This window comes from Bos taurus, chromosome X (assembly GCF_002263795.3).
Source record: "Bos taurus isolate L1 Dominette 01449 registration number 42190680 breed Hereford chromosome X, ARS-UCD2.0, whole genome shotgun sequence".
Classification (NCBI taxonomy): Eukaryota; Metazoa; Chordata; class Mammalia; order Artiodactyla; family Bovidae; genus Bos; species Bos taurus.
The window spans coordinates 93,102,134-93,129,562 of record NC_037357.1 but is presented as its reverse complement, the minus strand read 5'-3'; the positions used below and the strand labels follow the sequence as shown (position 1 = coordinate 93,129,562).

At 39.3% G+C, this 27,429-nt stretch overlaps 1 protein-coding gene across 2 annotated transcripts in view; it reads right to left on the bottom strand.

Annotated features, from left to right (window-relative positions):
* Positions 1 to 25,556, bottom strand: part of KLF8 (KLF transcription factor 8) — a 347,285-nt gene extending 321,729 nt beyond the window's left edge. Inside the window, exon 1 of one of the 2 annotated variants that reach the window (XM_002700142.6) lies at positions 24,900 to 25,556. The gene's annotated coding sequence lies outside the window, so the exon portion shown is untranslated. The remainder of the gene's footprint in view (positions 1 to 24,899) is intronic. The other variant, XM_010822040.4, reaches the window with a different exon arrangement.
* Between the last annotated feature and the right edge of the window lie 1,873 nt (positions 25,557 to 27,429).

The following is a 27,429-nucleotide window of genomic DNA, read 5'->3' as shown; positions in this document are numbered from 1 at the left end:
GGAACCAGTCTGTTGTTCCATGTCCAGTTCTAACTGTTGCTTCCTGACCTGTATACAGGTTTCTCAAGAAGCAGCTCAGGTGGTCTGGTATTCCCATCTCTTTCAGAATTTTCCACAGTTGATTGTGATCCACACAGTCAAAGGCTTTGGCATAGTAAATAATGCAGAAATAGATGTTTTTCTGGAACTCTCTTGCTTTTTCGATGATCCAGCAGCTGTTGGCAATTTGATCTCTGGTTCCTCTGCCTTTTCTAAAACCAGCTTGAACATCTGGAAGTTCATGGTTCACGTATTGCTGAAGCCTGGCTTGGAGAATTTTGAGCATTACTTTACTAGCGTGTGAGATGAGTGCAATTGTGCAGTACTTTGAACATAGTTTGGCATTGCCTTTCTTTGGGATTGGAATGAAAACTGACCTTTTCCAGTCCTGTGGCCACTGCTGAGTTTTCCAAAATTGCTGGCATATTGAGTCCAGCACTTCCACAGCATCATCTTTCACAATTTGAAATAGCTCAACTGGAATTCCATCACCTGCACTAGCTTTGTTCGTAGTGATGCTTCATAAGGCCCACTTTACTTCACATTCCAGGATGTCTGGCTCTAGGTCAGCGATCACACCATCATGATTAACTGGGTCATGAAGATCTTTTTTGTACAGTTCTTCTGTGTATTCTTGCCATCTCTTCTTACTATCCTCTGCTTCTGTTAGGTCCATACTATTTCTTTCCTTTATTGAGTCCATCTTTGCATGAAATGTTCCCTTGGTATCTCTAATTTTCTTGAAGAGATCTCTAGTCTTTCCCATTCTATTGTTTTCCTCTATTTCTTTGGATTGATCACTGAGGGAGGCTTTCTTATCTCTCCTTGCTACTCTTTGGAAATATGCATTCAGATGGGTATATCTTTCCTTTTCTCCTTTGCTTTTCACTTCTCTTCTTCTCACAGTTATTTGTAAGGCCTCCTCAGACAGTCATTTTGCTTTTTTGCATTTCTTTTTCTTGGGGATGGTCTTGATCCCTGTCTCGTATAGAATGTCATGAACCTCTGTCCATAGTTCATCAGGCACTCTGTCTATCAGATCTAGTCATCAGCCATAAAAAGGAATGAACTAATAACATTTGCAGCAACATGGACACACTTGGCAATTGTCATACTGAGTGAAGTTAAGTCACACAGAGAAGCAGAAATGTAGTTCAACATCTCTTATATGCAAACTCAAAAAGAAATGATAAAAACTTACTTACAACACAGAAACACACTCACAGACTTAGAGAATGAACTTACAGTTGCCAAGGGAGAATAATGGAAAGGACATAGTTTTAGAGATTTGGGGATCAATGCATAGACACTGCTATATTTAAAATGCTCACAAACACTGTCTTACTGCATAACACAGGGAATTACGCTCAATGTTATTTGGCAGCCTGAATGGGAGTGAAGTTTCAGGAATAGACACATGTATATGTATGGCTGAGTCCCTTTGTTGTCCACCTGAAGTTATCACAACATTGTTTATCAGCTATATCCAAAACAAAATAAAAAGTTTAAAAAAAGAAACATACCCCAATGTTCATTTGCAGAATAGTTCATTAACACTATTTAAAGTGGCCAGGATATGTACATACCCTAAATATCTATCAAGAGAGGAATGGATAAAGAATATGAAAGTGAAGTTAGACAAAAGTGAAAGTCACTCAGTCGTGTCCTACTTTTTGCAACCCCATGGACTATACAGTCCATGGAATTCTCCAAGCCAGAATACTGCAGTGGGCAGCCTTTTCCTTCTCCAGGGGATCTTCCCAACCCAGGAATCGAACTCAGGTCTCCTACACTGCAGGCAGATTCTTTACGAGCCACCAGGAAAACCCAAGAATACTGGAGTGGGTAGCCTATGCCTTCTGCAGCAGATCTTGTTGAATCAGGAATCAGGGATGAACCAGGGTCTCCTGCACTGCAGGCGGATTCTTTACCAACTGAGCTACCAGGGAAGGTAAAGAACATGTGTCAAAGAACACACACACACACACACACACACACAGCATGGAATATAACACGATCATAAAAAGGAATGAAATACTGTCATTTGCTAGCATGTGAGTAGACCTAGAGACTGTCATACAGAGTGAAGTAAGAAAGAGAAAAGCAAACATTTTATCAGTTACATGTGGAATATAGAAAAATGGTATAGATGAACTAACTTGCAAAGCATAAACAAACACAAAGATGCAGGGAGCAAACTTATGAATAAAAAAGGGAGAAGGGTGGTGGGATAAATTGGGAGAATGGGATTGATATATATACAATGATGTATAAAATAGGTAACTAATGAAAACCTACTGAATAGCACAGAGAATGCTACTCAAGGTTTTTTAGTGACCTAAATGGAAAGGAAATCTGAAAATAGGAGATAGCTGGGCTGGACGAAGCACAAGCTAGAATCAAGATTTCCATGAGAAATATCAATAACATCACATATGCAGATGACACCACCTTAATGGCAGAAAGCAAAGAAGAACTAAAGAGCATCTTGATGAAGATGTAGAAGAGAGTCAGAAAGCTGGCTTAATACTCAACATTCAAAAAATTAAGATCATACCACCTGGTCCCATCACTTCATGACAAATTTTGTTGTTGTTCAGTTGTTCAGTAGTGTACAACTCTTTGAGATGCTATGGACTGCAGCAACTTCAGGATTCCCTGTCCTTCACAATTTCCTGTAGTTAGTTCACACTCATGTCCATTGAGTCAACAATGTCATCCAACAATCTCACCCTTTGTTGTCCCCTTCTTCACCTGCCTTTAATCTTTCCCATCAACAGGGTCTTTTCTGATGAGTTGGCTCTTCGCATCAGGTGACCAAAGTATTGGAACTTCAGCTTCAGTCCTTCCAATGAATATCTCCCTGCAATCCAAGGGACTCTCAAGATTCTTCTCCAACACCACAGTTCAAAAGCATCGATTCTTCAGTGTTCAGCTTTCTTTATGGTCCAACACTCACATGCATACATGACTCCTGGAAAAATCACAGCTTTGAGTGGAGAGACCTTTATCGGCAAAGTAATAGTTCTGCTTTTTAATATTCTGTCTAGGTTTGTCATTGCTTTTCTTCCAAGGAGCAAGTGTCTTTTAATTTCAAGGCTGCAGTCACCATGTACAGTGATTTTGGAACCCAAGAAAATAAAGTCTGTCACTGTTTCCATTGTTTCCCCATCTATTTGCCATGAAGTCATGGGACCAGATGGCATGATCTTAGTTTTTCGAATATTGAGTTTAAGTCAGCTTTTTCACCTTCATCAAGAGGCTTTTTAGTTCCTCTTTAATTTCTGTCATAAGGGAGGTATCATCTGCATATCTGAGGTTACTGATATTTCTCCTAGCAATCTTGAGTCCAGCTTGTGCTTCATCCAGTCTGGCATTTCACATGATGCACTCTGCATTTAAGTTAAATAAGCAGGGTGACAATATACAGCCTTGATGTACTCCTTTCCCAATATTGAGCCAGTCTGTTATCCCATGGCCAGTTCTGTTGCTTCTTGTCTGCATACAGGTTCCTCAAGAGCCAGATAAGGTTGTCTAATAATTCCATCTAAGAATTTTCCAGAATTTGTTGTGATCCACACATTCAAAGGCTTTAGCATAGTCAGTGAAGCAGAAGATTTTTTTTTCTGGGATTCCCTTGCTTTTTCTATGATCCAGTGGATGTTGGGAATTTGATCTCGGGTTCTTCTGCCTTTTCTAAATCCAGCTTGAAGATCTGGAAGTTCTCAGTTCATGTACTGTTGAAGCCGGCTTGGAGAATTTTGAGAATTACTTTGCTAGCATGTGAAATGAGTGAAATTGTGTAGTAGTTTGAATGTTCTTTGGCATTGCCTTTGGATTTGGAAAGAAAACTGACCTTTTCCAGTCCTGTGGCCACTCCTGAGTTTTCCAAATTTGCTGACATATTGAGTGCAGCATTTTAACAGCATCGTCTTTTAGAATTTGAAACAGCTCAACTGGAATTTCATCATCTCCACTAGGTTTGATCATAGCGATACTTCCTAAGGCCCACTTCACTTTGCACTCTAGGATATTTGGGTCTAGATGAGTGACCACATCATTGTGGTTCTCTGGGTCATTAAGATATTTTTTGTATAGTTCTGTGTATTCTTGCCACCTCTTCTTAATATCTTCTGCTTCTGTTAGGTTCATCCTATTTCAGTCCTTTATTATGCCCATCTTTGCATGAAATGTTCCTTTGGCATCTCTCATTTTCTTTAAGACATCTCTAGTCGTTCCCATTCTAATGTTTTCCTCTATTTCTTTACATTGTTCCTTTAGGAAGGCTTTCTTATTTCTCCTTGCTATTCTTTGGAACTCTGCATTCAGACAGGTATATCTTTCCTTTTCTCCTTTGCCTTTCCCTTCCCTTCTTTTCTTAGCTGTTTGTAGGACCTCCTCAGACAACCGTTTTACCTTTTTGCATTTCTTTTTCTTGGGGATGGTTTTGATCACTGCCTCCTATACAATGTTTTGTACCTCTGTCCATAGTTCTTTAAGCACTGTGTCTATCAACTCTAACCCTTTGAATCTCTTTGTCACTTTCACTGTGTAATTGTAAGGGGTTTAACTTAGGACATACCTGAATGGTCTAGTGGTTTTCCATTCACTCTTTAATTTGAGCCTGAATTTTCAATAAGTAGCTGATGATTTGAGCTACAGTCAGCTCCCAGTCTTGTTTTTGCTGAATGTATAGAGCTTCTTCCTCTTTGGCTACAAAGAATATAATCAATCTGATTTTGGTATTGACTATCTGGGGATGTCCATGTGTAGAGTCATCTCTTGTGTTGTTGGAAGAGGGTGTTTGCTATGATCAGTGTGTTCTCTTGGCAAAACTCTGTTAACCTTTGTCCTGCTATTTTTGTATTCCAAGACCAAACTTCCCTGTTACTCCAGGTATCTGTTGACTTCCTACTTTTGAATTCCAGTCCCCTATGATGAAAATAATTTCTTTTTTTTTTTTTTTTTCAGTGTTAGTTCTAGAAGGTCTTGTAGGTCTGCATAGAACCGTTCAACTTCAGCTCCTTTGGCATTAAAGTTTGGGGCACAGACTTGTATTACTGTGATACTGAATATTTTGCCTTGGATACAAATGGTGATCATTCTGTTGTTTTGAGATTAAACCCAATTAATGCTTAGACTACTGTTTACTAAGAGTTACTATACTTCTTCTAAGGGGTTCTTGCACACAGTAGTAGATATAATGGTCATCTGAATTAAATTTGCCCATTTCTGTCCATTCTTCTGGTGTCATATCTTTTTGCCTTTTCATACTGTACATGGCATTCTTGCAGCAAGAATACTAGAGCAATTTGCCATTCCCTCCTCCAGTGAACCACGTTTTGACAGAACTCTTCACTATGACCTATCATTCTTGGATGGCCCTGTATGTCATGGCTCGTAGCTTCACTGAGTTATGCAAGCCCCTTCACCATGACAAGGCTGTGATCCATGAAGGGGATGTATATATCATAGCAGAGTTATATAGATATATATGTATATAGCAGATTTACTTGGGCTTTTTTTTTTTTTAGGGAAATGAGTAGTACTGAAATATTTAGCCAGAAAATAACTTTGACAGATGAAATATCTTAGAGAATATACCAGGGGGAGGGGGGGAAGGCATATACAGAATCATTAAAACATGATTTCAAAGTTTTTCTTTTTTTTTTAAATTGGAGGATAAGTGCTTCACCATATTTTGTTGGTTTTGAGGACCAATATACTGTCCACTTTTGCCCTTTTAAACTTTAGGTAGTGTAATCTCAAAACATCATGATTTAATCACATAAATGTCTATTTATCCTATTTTAAATAACCATTTAAATATTTATTCATTTAAGTTAAATTCTGTCTAAAATTTCTACCTTGTTGGAAAAAGTGGCTAGACTCTTCCTTAAAAGTATTTTTCCCCCCTGTTAGCATTAATTATTCTTTTTATTAGCATCAGCAAGACCCACTGATGGGAAAGCAATAAAGATTCACAAACTGGTTTTTTTTTTTTTTTGCTTTGCTTTCTTTTAAACTAAGGAAGTCCTTTGGCTTCTTGGTGACTTAGTGGTAAAGAACCTGCCTGCCAATGCAGGAGACATGGGTTCAATCCATGGATCAGGAAGATCCCCTAAGGAAATGGCAACCTACTCCAGTATTTTTTCTTGGGAAATCCCATGGACAGAGGGGCCTGGTGGGCTACAATCTATGAAGATATGAAGCAGGAGGTAGATGGGTCCCCCTAGGGTAAGCAATTGAGATTCTTTCCCTGTAGACTAATATTCTAAGAATAGCAGGACCACTGAGGAGGTTGGGCCCTGCTCATAAGGAAGATGAGACACCACGTATTTTTCGTTCTTGAGGTCAGGTTACCTCAACAACTATACATGCACAGAAAGGCTCCTTGCAGGTCAGAAAGAGGGGACAGCACCCCATAGTAAGTGATGTCAACTCCCCATCAGACTCTTCAATGGACCCTATCTTGACTGAGAGATGCATGCACACCCATAGAAGGATCCTGATGAGAGGGTAACAGGCAAGAAGGCCAGGGCTCTCCAAACAGAGGAAATAGCCTGTAAGTGTCAGACATTTTTATCTCTCTTAAGCAGCAGGAGGAAACAAACTAGCGATATTTTTTTTTCTTCTCTATACAAATTTAAAAGGAGGTTTCTCTTAAAATACTGTGTTGCTATAATGACACCCGGTTTCACCCGAAGTTAACTATTCTCAAACCTTGAGATTACCAATGCATTTTTCTTATAGAAATGTTTGTCTTAAGCTATGCTAATAAACTATGCATTTACCCCAAACTCTGTCTTCAAGTCGATTCTGCCTCTTGGCTCAGAACCTACTTGACAAAGCAGTATGTTATACTCAGTTATTGTTTTCCTAATCTATGTAAATGAAACTATTTGTATGGTAATCTGTCCTTCTACAAGTTTCAAGTTAATCATTTTATGCCCCAGGATGAACCATTTGGTGCCAAGACTACCCCAAAATGCATCTTATGAATGAGGGGCCTGGTGCCATTCTGAGTTTTAAGACATTCTTTTCTTTCATTAACAGACTGCTAGTGACTATATAACATCCAGCTGAAGACTAGCAGGGGGGGTACTCTTTCTGCACCCTTCTGATGCCTATCTCAGAAGCTTTATCTCCTTTATACTTTAATAAAACTTTATTACACAAAGCTCTGAGCAATCAAGCCTCATCTCTGGCCCTGGATTGAATTCTTCTCCTCTGGAGGCCAAGAATCCCGGCGTCTTTTCATTCAGCAACAACCTCTGACTGAGATATACCAAACACGGACTCAGAAAAAGACAAACCAAAATCCTAGAAAAATGCCCCATAAAAGTGACTGAAACTACCATGAATACATGACTCTGAGTCCAACCATATGTCTATTTACATGTACTGTTTTTCCATCTAATAAACACTTTACTTGTTTTACTACTTTCTTTGTGAGAATTCTTTTCTGCAAAGCTAAAGGGTCAGAGCCTGGTAACTGACCAGTAGTTACTGGTCTAATGGCTAGGAATTGGTACTATGGCCACAACCCAACCTCAATTTCTGGCCAAGAACAGAAATTCTGCTTCAAAGTGCTGTAGGCCATGGCCACTTGAAGATCAGATAAATTTCTTTTTTCTCCCTTTAATTTGATTTTTGCTTTTATACATTCCAATGAAGCAGTTATTTACAATGAGAGTGCTCTAGAAATCCACCAGTTTCAAAGTTTTTTCCAATTTAAATGATCCATCATTTGGCCATTAATGAAATATTTTAATAGTGATTCACACCAATAAAACACAAGAGGCTTCTCCAAAACAGAGTGTAGGAGGATGTCACCTAGTAAGATCTAGAGAGTTTACTCTCAAAACCAGTATATCAGAGGTCAAGTTTTCAAAGCTAATACACATACACATACATACACAGAAAGCCCTAGGAAGATAAGGTAGAACATTTACATACCAAAGAAACAGGAAGAGAAATGCAAGTTCCCCCTAGAAGACCTTTGTTTTCAGTCAGGATTTTGAAAAGATACTTTAATCAAGCAGGCTTTTCAACCTTAAGTTATGTATACAATAAAAGAGCCTCCTCATGTTTAGGGCAGAGAAAGCAATGGCACCCCACTCCAATACTCTTGCCTGGAAAATCCAATGGATGGAGGAGCCTGGTAGGCTGCAGTCCATGGGGTCACTGAGAGTTGGACATGACTCAGTGACTTCACTTTCACTTTTCACTTTCATGCATTGGAGAAGAAAATGGCAACCCACTCCAGTGTTCTTGCTTGGAGAATCCTAGGGACGGTGGAACCTGGTGGGCTCCCGTCTATGGGGTCGCACAGAGTCGGACATGACTGAAGCGACTTAGCAGCAGCAGCAGCATGTTTAGGGCAAGATTTCCTTTAATTCCCAACTGAGTAGGTACTTGTAAGCTTTAAACATAAACCTGGTTGGGGTATTAGTTGGAGGCTGCCAATCTGTATTGCCTTTCTCTTTTGTTCTAAAAGCTTTATTTCCCATTCAAAGGTCAGTTTGTCAAAATAAAAATTGCCAGTGACAACTGAGTAATGGGTCAATATGCTGCTTCAGAGCTTTACTTCTCTAGGTTTTTTACCAGGATTGTTTCAGACCCTTCCTACGTGTCTTAGGTTCTTCCAGTGGTATATAAGACTACCACAGGTGCTCAGATCATGGTCCATTAGTCACATCCCTGGTCGAGCAGGTTAATTAAAATAAGTAGATTTCCCTGTAGACAGCTAAACAGCATAAGGTCTTGCCTTCACCCCTCCTCCAAGTTTTTCATTCTCCTGAGAAAGCTAATGCTGGCCCAGAGCAAAGAGTCCCTTCTTTGGAATTCATAAGCTCTTCTAAGTTTTCACTTTTACTTTAACAAACTTGATTAAGGTAGCTAACTCAAGGAATAATAACAGGCAGGTCTTCCTAACTACTCAGTCCAACCTTGCTCAGTGTTTAACTGAACGTCTTTCCAGTCTTTAAACTGAGGATAAAACATTCAATGTCTAAACTGAGTAAAATCTTTCCAGTCTCTTTCACTGAGGATAACCCACTCAAGTGTCTAAACTGAGCAAAAGTCTTCCCAGTATTTCCTACACTGAGGATAAACCAGGTACTTCTTGAAACTAAATTCCAAGGATAATCTATTTCTCCAGAGAGGAATTTAACATCTCTGAATAAAACTTAAGATCATCAACCAATAACAGGAGGTCCTAGAACTAGGAGAGACTCACTCAATTTCAAGAAAGTGGATGGGCACAAGAGGCCTCTGCTGGTACCAAAGCTCTGGATCCTCAAAGAGTTCAGGTGAGGGAGAGAAGTCTGCTCTGGTCCCTTCATCAGTCACTGTAACTGTCAGCTAAAAAACGTATACATAACCTAAAAGCTGATTAGTATGTACTATGCAGTGGACATACTGAGGATTTCAAGCCCAGGAGGCAGCATCTCAGGTAACCCTGAGAAAAGTGCTCCAAAAGTTGGAGAATCTTAAAAGCAGCAAGACAATAGCAACTTGTTACATAAAAAGGAAGGAACATAAGAAGGTCTGCAAATATTTTAGCAGAAAGTTTACATACTAAAAGAACATGGCATTATATATTTAAAGCATTGAAAGGGGAAAGTCTAACCAAGAACACTCTACACGAAAAGATTTGAGGTAGACATAAAGAGTTTCCAGAAAAGCAAGGATAAAGTAGTTCACCACCAACAAATCAACTTTACAGAAAATATTAAAAGCATTTGAAACTGCAAAATAACACTAATTAATTAAACAAAAATAAAAATATAACTGGGAAAGTTAAAAAATAGTAAAGTTAGCCTATTATTCACTTGCAAAGTTTGTATGAAAGTTAAAAGGAAAAAGTAGCAAAATTAACAAAAACTACAATAATTATTTAAGGAGATATATAAAGTATAAAATGTGACATGAAAAACATAAAACAAAAGGGGTAAAATATAGCATTTTAGAATGAATTAAAATTTAAGTTGCTATCAATTGAAAATGGACTCATATATATACATTATTTATATGTGAACCTCAGGTTAGTCACAAAGTAAAACTAGATTTACAAAAGAAAATAGGAAAGAAATCTTAATGTAATCCTTAAAAAGTTATTAAATCAAAAGGGAAGAGAATAAGAGACAAAGAAAGGAACTATAAAATTACTATAAAGCTATTCAGACGATAATATACAAAATGACAATTATTACATGCTTATCAACAATAACTTTAAAAGTTAATTAATTTAATTATCCAATCAAAAGACATAGAATGGCTGGATGGAAAAAAAAAGAAGCCACATGTATATGCTGCCTACATATCTTCATTTCAGATATAGAGATACGCAAGAGGCTAAAAGTGAAGGGATGTAAAAAGATATATCATTGCATTAGAAATTAAAAGAAAGGTGATGTAGGTATGTTCATATCAGACAAAGAAGACTTTAAAACACGGACTGTAGTAAAAGACCAAAAAGGGCATAAATGAGTAAATCAAAAAATAAGATATGGCATTTTAATGTACCCAATACAGGAACACCACAATATATAAAGCAAGTATTAATTAACAGACCTAAAGGGAGAATTTGACATATACTAGTATAAGGAAACTCTAACATCAATATACCAACAGAAGGAGATTTTTTTTTTTTTAATTTTCATTGGAGGCTAAACTACTTCAGTATTCTATCCTTGAGAACCCCATGAATAGTATGAAAAGGCAAAATGATAGGATACTGAAAGAGGAACTCCCCAGGTCAGTAGGTGCCCAATATGCTACTGGAGATCAGTGGAGAAATAACTCCAGAAAGAATGAAGGGATGGAGCCAAAGCAAAAACAATACCCAGTTGTGGATGTGACTGGTGATAGAAGCAAGGTCCAATGCTGTAAAGAACAATATTGCATAGGAACCTGGAATGTCAGGTCCATGAATCAAGGCAAATTGGAAGTGGTCAAACAAGACATGTCAAGAGTGAATGTCGACATTCTAGGAATCAGCACACTAAAATGGACTGGAATGGGTGAATTTAACTCAGATGACGATTATATCTACAACTGCAGGCAGGAATCCTTCAGAAGAAATGGAGTAGCCATTATAGTCAACAAGAGAGTTCGAAATGCAGTACTTGGATGCAATCTCAAAAATGACAGAATAATCTCTGCTAGGGGCTGGTGCACTGGGATGACCCAGAGGAATGGGATGGGGAGGGAGGTGAGAGGGGGTTTCAGGATAGGGAACACATGTGCACCCATGGTGGATTTGTGTTGATGTATGGCAAAACCAATACAATATTGTAAAGTAATTAGCCTCCAATTAAAATAAATTTATATTAAAAAAAAAACAAAGTGAGGGTAAATATTTTTATATTAGACAAAATAGACTTTTAGCCCAAAATGGTAACAGGAAACAAAAAGATCATTATATGATGATAAAGGAGTCAGAAAATAATTGCAAATAAAACAACTGACAAAGGATTAATCTCTAGAATATATAAGCAGCTCATATAGCTCACTCCAGTACTCTTGCCTGGAAACCCCATGGATGGCGGAGCCTGGTGTGCTGCCGTCTACGGGGTCGCACAGAGTTGGATATGACTGAAGCGACTTAGCAGCAGCAGAAGAAGCAACTTAGATGTCCATCGACAGATGAATGGATAACGAAGTCATAGTACATATATAAAATGGAATATTACTCAGCCGTAAAAAAATGCATTTGAGTCAGTTCTAATGAGGAGGATGAACCTAGAGCATATTATACAGAATGAAGTAAGTCATAAAGAGAAAAACAGATATCATATATTAACACACATATATATAGAAATCTAGAAAGATGGTACTGATTAACCTATATGCAGTGCAGCAATGGAAATAGAGACATAGTAAACAGACTTGTGGACACAGTGTGGGAAGGAGAAGATGGCATAAATTGGGAGAGTAGCACTGAAGCATATACATTACTATGTGCAAAACTGATAGTCAGTGGGAATTTGCTGTATGACACAGGGAGTTCAAATCTGGTGCTGTGTGACAACATAGAGGGGTGGGATGGGGTGGGAGGTGGGAGGGAGGTTCATGAGGGAGGGTCCATATGTACACCTATGGTTGATTCATGTTAATCTATGGTAGAAACCAACACAATATTATACAGCAAGTATCTTTCAGTTGAAAATAAAAATTTTAAAATCATTAACATCTCCACACACAACATGGACCAACAACATTTGTTAAGCGAATAGTAACAGATCTGAAGGAAGAAATACAAAACAATACAATCATAGAAACTTCAATACCCCGAAGTCAGCAATGGATACATCATCCAGACAGAAAATATAAAAGGAAAAAATGCACTTGAATGCTACATTAATCTAAATGAAACTGACAGAAATTTATAGAACATTCCATCCAACAGCATCAGAATACACATTCTTCTAAAGAGCAGACAACAAATCCTTCAAAGTAGATCATAATGACAGGACATGAAAAGGGTGTTAGTAAATTCAAGAAGTGTAAAATCATAGCAAGTATCTTTTCTGACCACAGTGGTGTGAAACTAGAGATCAACAATAGGACAGATGAAATATCTACAAATATGTGGACGATAACTAAATGACAAAACTCTCAAACAACCAGTGAAAAAGTCAAAAGGGAAATTAAACAGTATATTAAATGAAAATGGAAACACAGCATACCAAAACAAGTCAGTTCTGAAAAGAAAATTTAGTGCTAAATGCACATATTAAGAAATTAGAAAGAAAATAACTAATTTTACACCTCTAAGAACTAGAAAAAAAAGAAAAAATTATTGACAACGTTAGCAGATGAAAGGAAGTAATCAAGATCAGAGTGGAAATAAATGAAATAGATCAGAAAAACAATAGAAAAGACTAACAAGATAAATAAAACTGACAATACTTTTTGGTAAACTAACAAAGAAAGAAAAAAGATGCAAATAAAATTAGAATGAAAGAGGAGATATTAGAATTGATACTACAGAAATACATACGATTATAAGAGATTACTATGAACATTTATACATCAATAAGTTAGATAACCTAGAGGAAATGGACAAGTTCCTACAAACACACAACCTACCAAGACTAAATCTGGAAGAAATAGAAAAGCTGACCAGATCAATAATGAGTAAGGAAACCAGTCATCAAAAACCTCCCAACATAGAAAATCCTATGATTAGATATCTTCACTGATGGATTTTACCAAACATTTAAAGATTAACACCAACCTTTCTATCAGTTCAGTTCAGTTCAGTCGCTCAGTCATGTCTGACTCTTTGCGACCCCATGAACCACAGCATGCCAGGCCTCCTTGTCCATCACCAACTCCCGGGGTCCACCCAAACCCATGTCAATCGAGTCAGTGACGCCATCCAACCATCTCATCCTCTGCGGTCCCCTTCTCCTCCTGTCCTCAATCTTTCCCAACATCAGGGTCTTTTCAAATGAGTCAGTTTTTCTCATCAGGTGGCCAAAGTATTGGAGTTTCAGCTTCAACATCAGTCCTTCCAATGAATACCCAAGACTGACCTCCTCTAAGATGGATTGATTGGATCTCCTTGCAGTCCAGGGGACTCTCAAGAGTCTTCTCCAACACTACACTTCAAAAGCATCAATTCTTCGGTCCTCAGCTTTCTTTATAGTCCAACTCTCACATCCATACATGACCATTGGAAAAACCATAGCCTTGACTGGACGGACCTTTGTTGGCAAAGTAATGTCTCTACTTTTTAATATGCTGTCTAGGTTGGTCATAACTTTCCTTCCAAGGAGTAAGTGTCTTTTAATTTCATGGCTGCAGTCACCATCTGCAGTGATTTTGGAGCCCAGAAAAATAGTCAGCCACTCTTTCCACTGTTTCCCCATGTATCTGCCATGAAGTGATGGGACCGGATGCCATGATCTTAGTTTTCTGAATGTTGCACTTTAAGCCAACTTTTCACTCTCCTCTTTCACTTTCATCAAGAGGCTCTCTAGTTCCTCTTCACTTTCTGTCATAAGGGTGGTGTCATCTGCATATCTGAGGTTATTGATATTTCTCCCAGCAGTCTTGATTCCAGCTGTGCTTCTTCCAGCCCAGCGTTTTTCATGATGTACTCTGCATATAAGTTAAATAAGCAGGGTGATGATATACAGCCTTGACATTCTCCTTTTCCTATTTGGAACCAGTCTGTTGTTCCATGTCCAGTTCTAACTGTTGCTTCCTGACCTGCATACAAATTTCTCAAGAGGCAGGTCAGGTGGTCTGGTATGCCCATCTCTTTCAGAATTTTCCACAGTTGATTGTGATCCACACAGTCAAAGGCTTTGGCATAGTCAATAAAGCAGAAATAGATGTTTTTCTGGAACTCTCTTGCTTTTTCAATGATCCAGCAGATGTTGGCAATTTGATCTCTGGTTCCTCTGCCTTTTCTAAAACCAGCTTGAACATCTGGAAGTTCACGGTTCATGTATTGCTGAAGCCTGCCTTGGAGAATTTTAAGCATTACTTTACTAGTATGTGAGATGAGCGTAACTGTGTGGTAGTTTGAGCATTCTTTAGCATTGCCTTTCTTTGGGATACTTTCTATAAGATTGAATAGCAGGAAACACTTCCAAACTCATTTTTACAAGGTGAACATTACCCAGACACAAAAACAAGATTAAGAATACTGTAGAAGAAAAATATAGATCAATATCCCAGATGAATACAGATGCAAAAATTCTCAACCAAATATTAGCAAACTGAATTTAAGAGCACATTAAAAGAATAATATACTATGACCAAGTACAATTTATCCCTGGGGTGTAATGATGTTTCAACATACACAAATCAATAAAAGTGATATACCACATTAATAAAATGAAATAAAAATCATAGGATTATCTCAATTGATGCAGAAAAAGTATTCACACAAAAAGGCACCATTTCATGATAAAAAAAATCCTTGACAGATCGGGTATATAAGGAATGTACCTTAAAAACTTTATATGACACACCCACAGGTTACATGGTGCCCAACAGTGAAAAGTTTAAAGTTTTTCCTCTAAGATCAGGAACATGGAAAGCACACCCATTCTCACTAGTGTTATTCAATATACTACTAGAAGTCCTAGCTAGAGCAATTAGGCAAGACAAAGAAATATAAAGCATCTTAATCAGAAAGGAAGAAGCAAAATTGTCATTACTTGCAGATGATATGATCTTATATATAGAAAATCTCAAAGGTTCAACCAAAAAATGTTGGAACTAATCAAATTCAATAAAAAGCAGGCTGTAAAATAAACATCCTCATTTTAAGTCACTAACTACTTAGTCAGTTATATGACCTAATGTATGACACTTATTTTTGTTTCAATTTCTTCATCTGTACAGTTCCTTCATTTATACAATTTAAAAATTAAGCATCTAACAGAAAAAAAAATCCTGAAATCTGTTGCACTTCTATACACTAAAAATAAAATATCTGAAAAAGAAAGGAGGAAATCTTTCACATTTACAATAGCATCAAAAGTAATAAAATGCTTAGGAATAAATTTAACCAAGGATGTGAATGATCTATATAACAAGAACAAGATTTTGTTGAAAGAAATCAAAGATGACACAAGCAAATGGAAAGATATCCCATGTTGATGAATTGGAAGAATTAATATTGTTAAAATATCCTCATCTACCCAAAGCCGTTTATAAATTCAAAGCAATTCCAGTGTCATTTTTCTCAGAAATAGATCATAAAATCCCAACGTTTGTATACAGCTCCAAAAGACTCCAAATAACCAAAACAATCATGAGAAAGAACAAAGAAGTAAGTCATCACACATCCTGGTTTCAAACTATAGTACAAATCTATAGTAATTAAGACAGTATGGTACTGGCATAAAAATAGACACACAAACCAATGGAACAGAAGAGAGAGCCCAGAAATTAATCTCCACCTATATGGTCAACTAATATTTGGCGAGGGAGCCAAGAACACTCAGTAGGGAAAGGGTAGTCTCTTCAACAAATGGTGTTGCAAAAACTAGATAACCACATGCACAAATATGAAATCAGGTCCCTATATTACACCACTCACAAAGATCATTTGGCCATAACATTTGTTAACTCATCTTATGACACATGAAGAATCAAATTTCTGCTCTAATCTAAACGATGTTCTTCCCTGTTTAGGAAAAATACTAGGGAAATGGTTTGGTTTAGGAGAATCTTGGCTTAAAACTTTATTAATGACTTGGTCATTCCTACTGTCAATTTTGATCACATCTATAGCTCTCTATAAATGGACATACACAATGCACATGCAAGGTAAAATTGCACTAAGTACTACTGGACAACTTGGAATTGACTGCTAGTTCTTGCCAGACATCTTACTAACATATCCTACTAAAAGGAAAAAAAAAAAAAAAAAACCAGGCCATTAAGACCCAACATTGAGGGACATGATGGATCAGAGGCAGATAAGCAACCACTCTGGCATTGAGGAACCAACTATTTTATCACCTAGTGCTTTCTAACAAATAATTAATTATCAAAAGGGGGAAATTGATGAAATAAAATTTATATTCTATGGCAAAGCAAGAAAAACTTTGAAAATAATATTTTTCTTTGCCCATTCAGGTCTCCTTCCTTCCCTTTACTGGGTATTGTGCATCTGCATTAACCAGACCTCCTGAGGAGATAATATTCCTTCTTAATCTCATAAAGAGTCACAAATCCTGAGGACACAATCTTCCTTCTTATTCTTATAAGGGGCCACAATGACCCATGATCTGCCGATCCACTTTGTATGTGTAGATCTGGATTGTTTAAACTGTCAGTACATCATTTGACATATAAACTTTTGTCTCAAAAACTTATATAACTGTACTTTGACCTCTAATGGGTGGAACAGTCCTGAGAACTTTCTGAAAGACTGTCTCCCAGGTAATAATCTTCAGGTTGGCTCAAATAAAATTTTCCATTTCTTTCTTAGATCGACTAATTTTTTTTTCATTGACACTTGAAAACTCTTACTATCCTTCAAGAGTCAAACATCACCTCCTCTACCAAGACTTCTTTGACTTCTTTACCCCAAATGCCACCAACATCCTTTCTACTCATGTTAACAATCTGCCCACTTGTCAATTTTCCAATTCCTCCCTCCTGAATTTATTCAACATTTCTCTAACCTGTGCCCTTACCCAAAAAAATGGGTATAACCCTACTGGGAATTTAAGTGAGACACATGCAAAGCTTAGTGTGGTCCCTAGCATATGGTAAGTGATCGACCAGTACTAGATGTTAGCTAGAACTTTGTCTGTCTCCCAGCTAACCTCCAGGGCAAGGCTGAGGTCTTATATTTGTGTATTCCCATTCTGTAGCACAGAGCTATCCACATAGAGGGCTTCCAAGGCATGTATGTTGAGTAAGTGAGTGAGATTAATGAATCAGTTTTGCTTCCTCCTTTCAAAACTATCTGCTTTATATAAGTAGAAATGGTTAATATATAGAGTCAGGTTTAAATAACCTACAGCAGAAAAGGACTCTGAACCCTGTTGAGTATTTTCTGCTCTACTACCATACCATCACTGATCAGCAAAAGTGCCCCAAGCCCATGGTCCTATTATAAAGATCAGCTTTCCAAGAACATAATACAGGCTATCTTATCTCATTATCCGGTGACATTAGCTGGATAATAATATTCTTTGAGTCCTGTCTGTTTCCCTGAGACACTATGGAGGGAGAAAACTGACTTTGCAGCTTCTCCAGAAGCTACTTTGGTCCTATCTATATTATCACCAATGAGTCGGTGATGGCATCATTGACTCAACGGACATGAGTCTGAACAAACTCTGAGAGACAATGAATGACAGGGAAGCCTGGCCTGCTGTAGTAAATAGTGTCACAAAGAGACATGACTGAGCAACTGAACAACAACAAATATTATCACCAAAGGAAAAGAGTTCTCTAACCTCACTTTTCCATAACTCTACTCCATTCCCCTCCAACCCACATTAAATTGATACTCATTACCTGCCTTTTGTTATATGACTATTCCTGCTTAGAATATCTTTTCCCCTTAACTCTGGCTATTCAGATCTTACCTATACTTCAAAGCTTCACAGAAAAAATGAATTGGGTATCATGCTCTGTTATGTTTATCAAAAAGAGAAGAATGGAGTGGAAGGAAAGGTGGAGGTGGAGTAGTACATGTTGTAAGAGGAGAAAGAACACACGGAATTCCTGATAGCATGAACAAAGACATGATGTTTGTGAAAGATCATGGCATATTCGAGAAGTAGCTGTTAGCTTAATGTAACTCCTGTGATAAGGAAGTCACAGGCAATAAACATGAAAGGTAGGTTGAAGACAAATTTTGAAGTGTCTTACTAAAAGGCAAGGATTTAATCCTGTAAGTGAAGGGGAGTCTGAATAATTCTAAACATAGGATTGTCAAGATAAAAACATGTATTTTATAAATATCCTAAAGTGTAGAATACACTGGAAATTATATTACTTTGCTAGGACTGCCACATCAAAGTACTAAAAAACAGGGGATTTAACAACAAAAATGTATTGTCTCACAGTTCTGAAGGCTGTAACTCTGAAACCAAAGTGACACCAGTTTTGGTTCCTCCTGAGGGTTCTCAGAGAAGAATCTGTTCTAGGCCTCTCTCCTTGTCTTATAGATGACTGTCTTCTCTCTGTGTCTCTCCAGATCATCTTTCCTCTATGAGTCTTTATGTCCAAATTTCCCCTTTTCATAAGGATACCACTCATATTGGATTAGGGCCTGTCTTAACTACCTCATTTTAACTTGATTACCTCTGTAAATACCCGTCTCCAAATACAGTCACATTCTATGGTACCAGAAATTAGGAATCCAATATATTTTGAGGGACATAATTCAACATATAACAAAGGTCACAGAGATTGCTGCTGCTGCTGCTGCTAAGTCGCTTTAGTCGTGTCCGACTCTTGCGACCCCATAGACGGCAGCCTACCAGGCTCCCCCATCCCTGGGATTCTCCAGGCAAGAGCACTGGAGTGGGTTGCCATTTCCTTCTCCAATGCATGAAAGTGAAAAGTGAAAGTGAAGTCGCTTAGGCGTGTCTGACTCTAAGCGACCCCATGGACTTCAGCCCACCAGGCTCCTCCACCCGTGGGATTTTCCAAGCAAGAGTACTGGAGTGGGGTGCCATTGCCTTCTCTGGTCACAGAGATTAGAGGCAGATAAAACAACAGTAAGGGGCTATGTTAATAGGCTAGGTCATACATGATGAAAAATTATGCAAAGACACTACAAGTAGGAATGCAGAGGATACAAAGATTTAAGAAGAAGAATCTAGAAGCTATAGAGAAGAAAGAGTCATAGATGACCCTAGGCTTTATTGCTGCTGCTGCTAAGTCATTTCAGTCGTGTCCGACTCTGTGTGACCCCATAGACGGCAGCCCACCAGGCTCCGCCGTCCCTGGGATTCTCCAGGCAAGAGCACTGGAGTGGGTTGCCATTTCCTTCTCCAATGCATGAAAGTGAAAAGTGAAAGGGAAGTCGCTCAGTCGTGTCCGACTCTTAGCAACCCATTGCTAGGCTTTTATTGTTTTGGTTGATTATGTGACTGTTGATCAAGGAGAGAAACTGGAGTCAAGGAGTTTGCTGATGAATTCAATTTTAAACATATTAACTGTAGAGGTGTCAAGTTAAGATGGCTGATTAACAGACAAATGGATGCATGTGGGATAAGAAAAAGCATTCAGTTGGAGATAGAGATTGTCGTATAGGCTATATAAATGGCTGTTGAAATTCTTAAGTGGATGAGATGACCTAAATAAGGAATACAGATTAGCAAGATAAGAGAATAAAAAGAGCAATCAGAGAGGTTCGTGGAAATCCATGGTAGAGTATTATCACAGAAGACATGAAAGGGGAGGCTTTAAAGATGGAAGGAAAGTACAACAACCTTAAATGTAGTAAAGCCAAGTATGTTGAAAACCTAGAGAGAGAGTACATGACATGACATTTAGGAGATCTTCAGGTAACTCTTGTGAGAGCAGTTTCAATAATGATCTAAATGGAAACTGTCAAAAAATAGGGTGGTAATTTGAGTAAGGGCTGTTAAATAAAGATTGACTTAGGAAATAAATGTGTTTGCAAGCTAAAGACTAGGCAGTAAAGCATAATAATCAAGGTGTAGACTTTATAGACCTGGGTTCAAATCTCACATCTGCTCTTTCCAAGTTGTATAAACTTGAGCAAGTTGCTTGATTTTTCTGTCCCAATTTCCCTAACTGAAAAATTGGGAATACAACAGTACCTACTACATAGGATTATGGTGAACAATATATGAATTGATAAATGCAAAGTGTTCAATAGAGGGCTTGGCACAGATTAGGTATTCAATAGGGCTTCCCTGATAGTTCAGTTGGTAAAGAATCCACCTGCAGTGCAGGAGACCCCAGCTCTATTCCTGGGTTGAGACGATCCACTGGAGAAGGGATAGGCTACCCACTCCAGTATTCCTGGGCTTCCCTTGTGACTCAGGTAGTAAAGAATCTGCCTGCAATGCAGGAGACCTGGGTTCGATCCCTGAACTGGGAAGATCCCCTGGAGAAGGGAAAGGGTTACCCACTCCAGTATTCTGGCCTAGAGAATTCCATGGACTGCATAGTCCATGGGGTTGCAAAGAGTCGACACAACTGAGCAACTTTCACTTGCACTTTCAGGTATTCAATAAATGTTATCTATATTAGGTAGGAATGGTTGGATGGGTGGAAGAACCAAAGAAAAAGGAATTGAAGAAAACAAAGCTGATGGAACAACTTTTCAGAAGGTATGGGAGAGAATGAATCCTCTTTAACTTACTGGCTCTGTGTCCTTTGGTAAGGCACTTTACATTCCTGTGCCACAGTTTCCTATTCTGTAGAATGTAAATGATAATATTGCTTACCTCACAAGGTTATTGTGAGGATTAAATGAAATGATACATGAAACACACTTCCCTACTGGGAAGAACTTGAGGAGAAGAATAGTATATAATCTACGTGAAATTATGTGTGCCAGCGAGACTGAAATTAAAAAAAAAATAAAGCATTCAAGTGAATAATTTTCACAATTTCATGCTAGAGTAAAACAGTGCTATACAATCTTGTGAATGTTTTCTTAACAAGGTTAAGCATTCTTCTAGTGCTAATAAATTTATTGTGATTTTTTTAATTATGCTGAAAATATTTTTTGTACTTCAGTAGTTTCAAATATGTTTGAAATCTTTTTCAGATAATTGTTATGAAACAATGGCTAGTATAAAATTAAATTAGTTACATGAATTCAGCAATAAGCTTACTAATTTTTTCAAATCATAATATCATAAATTCAAATATCAAAATCATAAAATCATAATCTATCTTGATTGTGTTAAGATGAACAACTGAAGATTTATCCTTACAAGAGTAGAATTTTAAATATAATAATTGTTGATTATTTATCTTCTTTAAAAATGACTCCCTATCTCACTCGGAACAAAATCCAAAGTATTTACAAGGTCCTATAAGATCTGGCCAGAGAAGGCAATGGCAACCCACTCCAGTACTCTTGCCTGGAAAATCCCATGGATGGAGGAGCCTGGTAGGCTGCAGTCTATGGGGTCGCTAAGAGTCGAACATGACTAAGCGACTTCACTTTCACTTTTCACTGTCATGCATTGGAGGAGGAAATGGCAACCCACTCCAGTGTTCTTGCCTGGAGAATCCCAGGGACGGGGGTGGGGGGGGGGGGTGGGGGGGTGGCTGGTGGGCTGCCCTCTATGGGATCGCACAGAGTCGGACAAGACTGAAGCGACTTAGCAGCAGCAGCAGCATAAGATCTGGCACTTCTCTGTCTCTCTAAAATCATGTGCTACCACTCTCCTCTTCACTCCAGTGATGCTGGCTTTGCTATTCTTTGAACACGTCAAGCCTTTGAAATTCTATTTTCTCTGTCAAGAATACTCTTCCCTTGGGTATTCTCATGGCTAGTTCTCTCACTTTATTCATATATATTCTTTAAAATCATCATATCAGAGAAGCCCTCCTTGACTGTTCATTAAATAGCTCTCCCCAGTCCCTCTGCTATCTTATTCAACGCCCCCTCCCCTCAAAAAAACCCATCCACTAACATACCCTCATTAGAATACAGTCTCCAAAAAGGCAAGGGACTTGTCTTGCAGACTCTCCAGAGTCTTGTGCAGTGATGGCACAGAGTAGGTTCTCAGTAAGTATTTGCTGAATTAATTAATGAATGAATCTCATAACACAATGTACTTTCCTATTGACACCTTTGTCTTTCATATGTCCTTATCCTTGAACGCTGAGAAAAAACCAGGAAGGAACTCAGACCAAAGTAAATGTAGGCATAGGCTATACTAGTCTAAGCAAGAACAGCCTAGGCTACCAGATTCCAGAAGAGGAGTTGGGGGATTGAAACTACTGCTTGTGACATAGAGAGAGAGAGAGAGGACAAAGTGTTCTTTCTGCAATTATTTCTTATGAAGCCCTTTTGCCTCTGTGTAGACAGAAACTGTCTGCAAGCCCAGAAAGCAGAATGAATGACAACAAACTAATTTCTCTGGAAAAGTCACTTGAAACCTTTGTACTGCTGCTAAGTCGCTTCAGTTGTGTCCGACTCTGTGCAATCCAGAGACAACAGCCCACCAGGCTCCCCCATCCCTGGGATTCTCCAGGCAAAAACACTGGAGTGGGTTGCCATTTCCTAATGCTATTGCCATTACTTTTGTACTGCTTGCCTATAATAACTGTTAGTGGGTTCACAAAATTTTCACTGTCTTAGGAAGAGATTAACCATATTTCATCAACCATATTTTATGACAGCTATATCCTGCATCTAGAAACTCTCTCAAAGAAAAACCAACATGAACACAAAGGGACAATCAAATATTAAAATGGAAGCACAGCAATACCTAACATATTCCATGCTTATCAAATTTAGAAGGTTGGCTGTGGAGTCAGCACACAGTTTCTTCCCACTCTCCATGCCAGGGTGTGGGTAGCAGATTTTAGTGTGAGTGACAAGTACAAGTGGCTCTTGACTCTAGAGCAGGACTGTACTCCCAATGGTAAAAGTAGCCAGGAGGGTTCCAGTTGAATTAATGTTTCCTTTGTTTTTAGGACCCCATAGACCAGTGACTTAGCAGCAGCAGCAGACAAGTGACTTTATAGAGAAAGAACACTGAGGCTTTCTTTTTTATCTGAATCCAGTGGATTCAATGTCATGGCCATTCAGAATAAGGTCATTTTGGGGTTTAGAAAACCAATTGAGAAAAGAAGGGATGGAGGAAGGTGCTTTAATAAATGGTGCCAAGAAACCTAAAACCAGTCCATGCCCTTAATGGGAGTTGACACTGGGGATGCACTGAAACCTAGCACATTAAAAAAGAGAGGGTCTCTGCCTTGTATTTAATACCAGAGATAGCTGAACTGGTAAACTGCAGAGTGCTAGAAGCTATGGCATTCCATTGACCAAATAGAAATGCGTAGATACACACAGACAATTCATACCTTAAAAAAAAAAAAAAAAAAAGACATCCAGAGTAAAATATTAGACCTAAAACCTCAAACAACATATTTTATTATCTTTGACATGCAGGATATCATTAGGCTCCATCCAGACCTGCCATCCTCCTTAAGCAGAAACATAAGAAAAATAAACTTGGAAGAGATGCCACTGATCTGTATGAGGCCTTCTAACAAGTTTCCACCACACTAGTTCTTTTATTTAACAGCAGAAGGGAGCTGGTAAAGCCCTCCTGCCCAAGACAATCTTCCAGGTTGGACATGGACATGGGAATAACAGATCAGTCAAGGTAGCCTTTAGCTTCCCTATTGAAACATCCTGCCCTTCTCTCTTTGCATGCCATTTTGACTTGAGTTCCTATCTCTTTCAGCTGAATCTCCCAATCACTTGGGTTAGGGCATATGGATGCTTGGTACTAAAGACAAGACAATAAAGATGAATAATGGGAACCTTCACGTGACACATGCTTGATAAATGCTGAAATCAAATTCAACATTCGACTCTAGAAAGAAACCTTGGCCACCAATCTGTTAATAAAGGAGTCAGTGACATCACTCTACATTGTCCTGACATATTACAGACATTCAGCAGTGGGATTAGTCACAGACAATGAACCTAGCTTTTGATAAATATTTGTAAAATAAATTATTTTTTCAAATCTTGATAAATTTTCCTCTTGAGCTAAAACTGCAAGGCCAGTTGACTCTGCAGTTAACTAATGTACAACTTGGCAGCATAGCCCAGGATGCGCCTCCTGAGAATCAACTGGATATTAGAACAAGTTTGGAGGCTGGTATAAGGAGGAAAAACTTGCCTCTCCGTACAAATTCCCCCAACACACCTTGTGTCATAGTAAAGATGAGTCAATGCCATCCTTTTCGAAATCGAATTTTCAGTATTTCCCACATCAGAACTGGTGCACTGCCGCTTTAAGAAGCTGGGCAAGATGGAGCCCTCCCAACTCACAGCTAGAAGCTTTAAGCAGCCAGATAACACTGTGGATTGTGACAAAAATAAAAAAAATGCCTGGAGGGGTAAGTCGAGGCTCTAAGGGCAGGAGAGGAAATCAAGGCTGTAATCAAACAACCAGCAAACTCTGAGCTTCCTATCCGGTGGATGGCAGCTCCTCTAGGCTTTAAAGCGCCACCCCTCCTCCGTTCCCCTCCCCTTCTTACCCCACCCTACCCGGTCCAACCCTCTGTGTCCTCCTTGAAAGAGTCTCCTTCGGTAAGGTGGCTCTTTGCCGCCCAGAGAATACCCCAGTGAGGGCAGCAAAAGGAAGGGGAGAGGGGGGGTAAACAAAATGAAAGGGACTTACTTTCGGATTCTGCGCCTCCAAAGGCATCCTCTGCTCCCAGCCCCGGGCCAGGCCGATGGGGCGGGGCCGGGGTTGAGGTGGTGGACCGGGGGTCTTCACTCACTCGTACTACAAATCTAATTCAGTGGAGTTAGGAAAGGGCACCGACTAGGGCCGGTGTACAGCAGGTTTTAATTATCTCAAAAGGAGATAGAAAGGTCTGAGAGAGTTGATCAGGGTAGGAATGGAGGTGAGCTCTAAAACCCTCCTGTCCTCCCTTTCTGGCTAGCTTCCCCCTGGTATTAGCGATTTCAGGGGCTACGGTTTTCTTTTTTCTTCCTTTTGGTTTCTCCCAGCTGCCTGTCCCAGACCCCACCCAGCGGCTCCACCCCATCCACTGCTACACATTCTGTCAATCACCAGCCCCTTTAAAGCTGCACCGCACAACTTGGGTTTTCATCTCTCTTTGGCGGGCAGACAGAATCACGGGGTTCGTGGCATTTCCAACAATACCTCCGACCTCTCTGTTGAGTTTAGGTAGCTGCTGTTAGTTGCTAGTGGCGGCCTTCTCTCACCCTCTGCCCTGAAGCTTGCACAGTCGGCTCCACCCAAGCTCCTTCCGGCGGGCCAGACCACCAAACCCCACCCCATCTCTTTTCTTTACTTTGTTTCTAGTTTAAAAAAAAAAAAAATGGTTCTCTAGGCTTCCAGATCGCCAAGAAGGTTCCTGCAGCGCCCTCCTTGGCGCCGCCCAATCTCATAGTTTCTGTACTGAAGTGTCTACAGAAGATTTCTTGTGCCTGGGGACTCTCCGTTTTGCCTGGCCCAATGTGCTCAGTCTTCTCTATCTCATCTGTGTAAATCTCCAGGTTTATGAATACAATCAGAAGGGAGAAGGCGGGGATTCCCCAAAATGTGCTTCATTGCTCTTAGCCAAAAGGAGCGCCCCACTCCATAATTAGGCTGCTCAAAGTTGGAGGAGGACCCTGAGGTCCCATCCACAGGTATTAGTGGAACTCTAGAATGACCCATCAGAAATCATGTTTAATGTCTTTCTCCCTTCCGGTTAATGGGAACATCTGGTTGTTCAGGCCAAAAAGCAGAGACAATACTTTGCCAACAAAGGTGCATCTAGTCAAAGCTATGGTTTTTCCAGTAGTCATGTATGGATGTGAGAGTTGGACTATAAAGAAAGCTGAGTGCCAAAGAATTGATGTTTTTGAACTGTGGTGTTGAAGAAGACTCTTCAGAGTCCCTTGGTCAGCAAGGAGATACAACCAGTCCATCCTAAAGGAAATCAGTCCTGAATATTCATTGGAAGGACTGATGTTGAAGCTGAAACTCCAATACTTTAGTCACCTGATGTGAAGAACTGACTCATTGGAAAAGATCCTGATGCTGGGAAAGATTGAAGGAGGGAAGAGAAGGGGACAACAGAGGATAAGATGGTTGGATGGCATCACCAACTCAATGGACATGAGTTTGACTAAACTCCGGGAGTTGGTGATGGACAGGGAGGCCTGATGTGCTACAGTCCATGGGGTCACAAAGAGTCAGACACAACTGAGCTACTGAACTGAACTGAACTGAATCCTTAAATCTTTTTCTTTTGTGCTTCATATCCAGTTCTTCAATAAATCCTGTTGGCCATTCTTTAAAATTTGTCCAAAATGGCTCGCCATTTCCTGGTCCCATGCATGCATGCTAAGTCACTTCACTTGTGACCCATTCTTTCCGACCCCATGGACTGTAGTCCTCCAAGCTCCTCTGTCCATGGGATTCTCCAGACAAGAATACTGGAGGGGTTGCCATGCCCTCCTCCAGGGAATCTTCCCCACCTAGGGATCCAGCCCACCTCTTGTATCTCCTGCATTGACAGTCAGATTATTTACCACTAGCACCATCTAGGAAGCCCTTCCTGGTCCCAGACACCACCATCAATATATCCAGCCCCTGCCTACCTCTTTGATGTGATTTATAAAAACATTGTATACTCTCCTCTAGCAACACTGGGGTTGGATGGCATCACCGACTTAATGGACATGAGTTTGAGCAAGCTCCAGGAGGTGGTGGAGGACAGAGAAGCCTGGAATGCTGCAGTCCATGGGGTTGCAAAGAATCAGGCATGACTGGGTGGCTGAACAGAACAGCAACAGCAACACTGATCTCCTTTTTATACCCATATGCTAGGATCTGTCTGACCTGAGGAACTTTGTACTTCCTTTTCTTTCTACCTGGTTCTACCCATGGTGGGCCTCTATATCCTTCAGAATTCAGGAAAGAGAGATTAAAGTAAGTCGGATGGCCCAGGCATTCTCTGTGACCTTATCCCTTCCCTTTTTATTTTTATCACAACACTGATCACAGTTTAAAACAATATTATATGTATGTTTGCTTCTGTGGTAAAATGTATTTCCCACTAGAGTATAAGCTCAGTAAGAACAGGGACTCCATCTATTTTGTTCTCTGCTCTGTCCTCAGCATACTGAACAGTGGCTGCCATATAGTGGGGGATCAATTAATATTTGTTGAAAGAATGATTGAAGGCAGA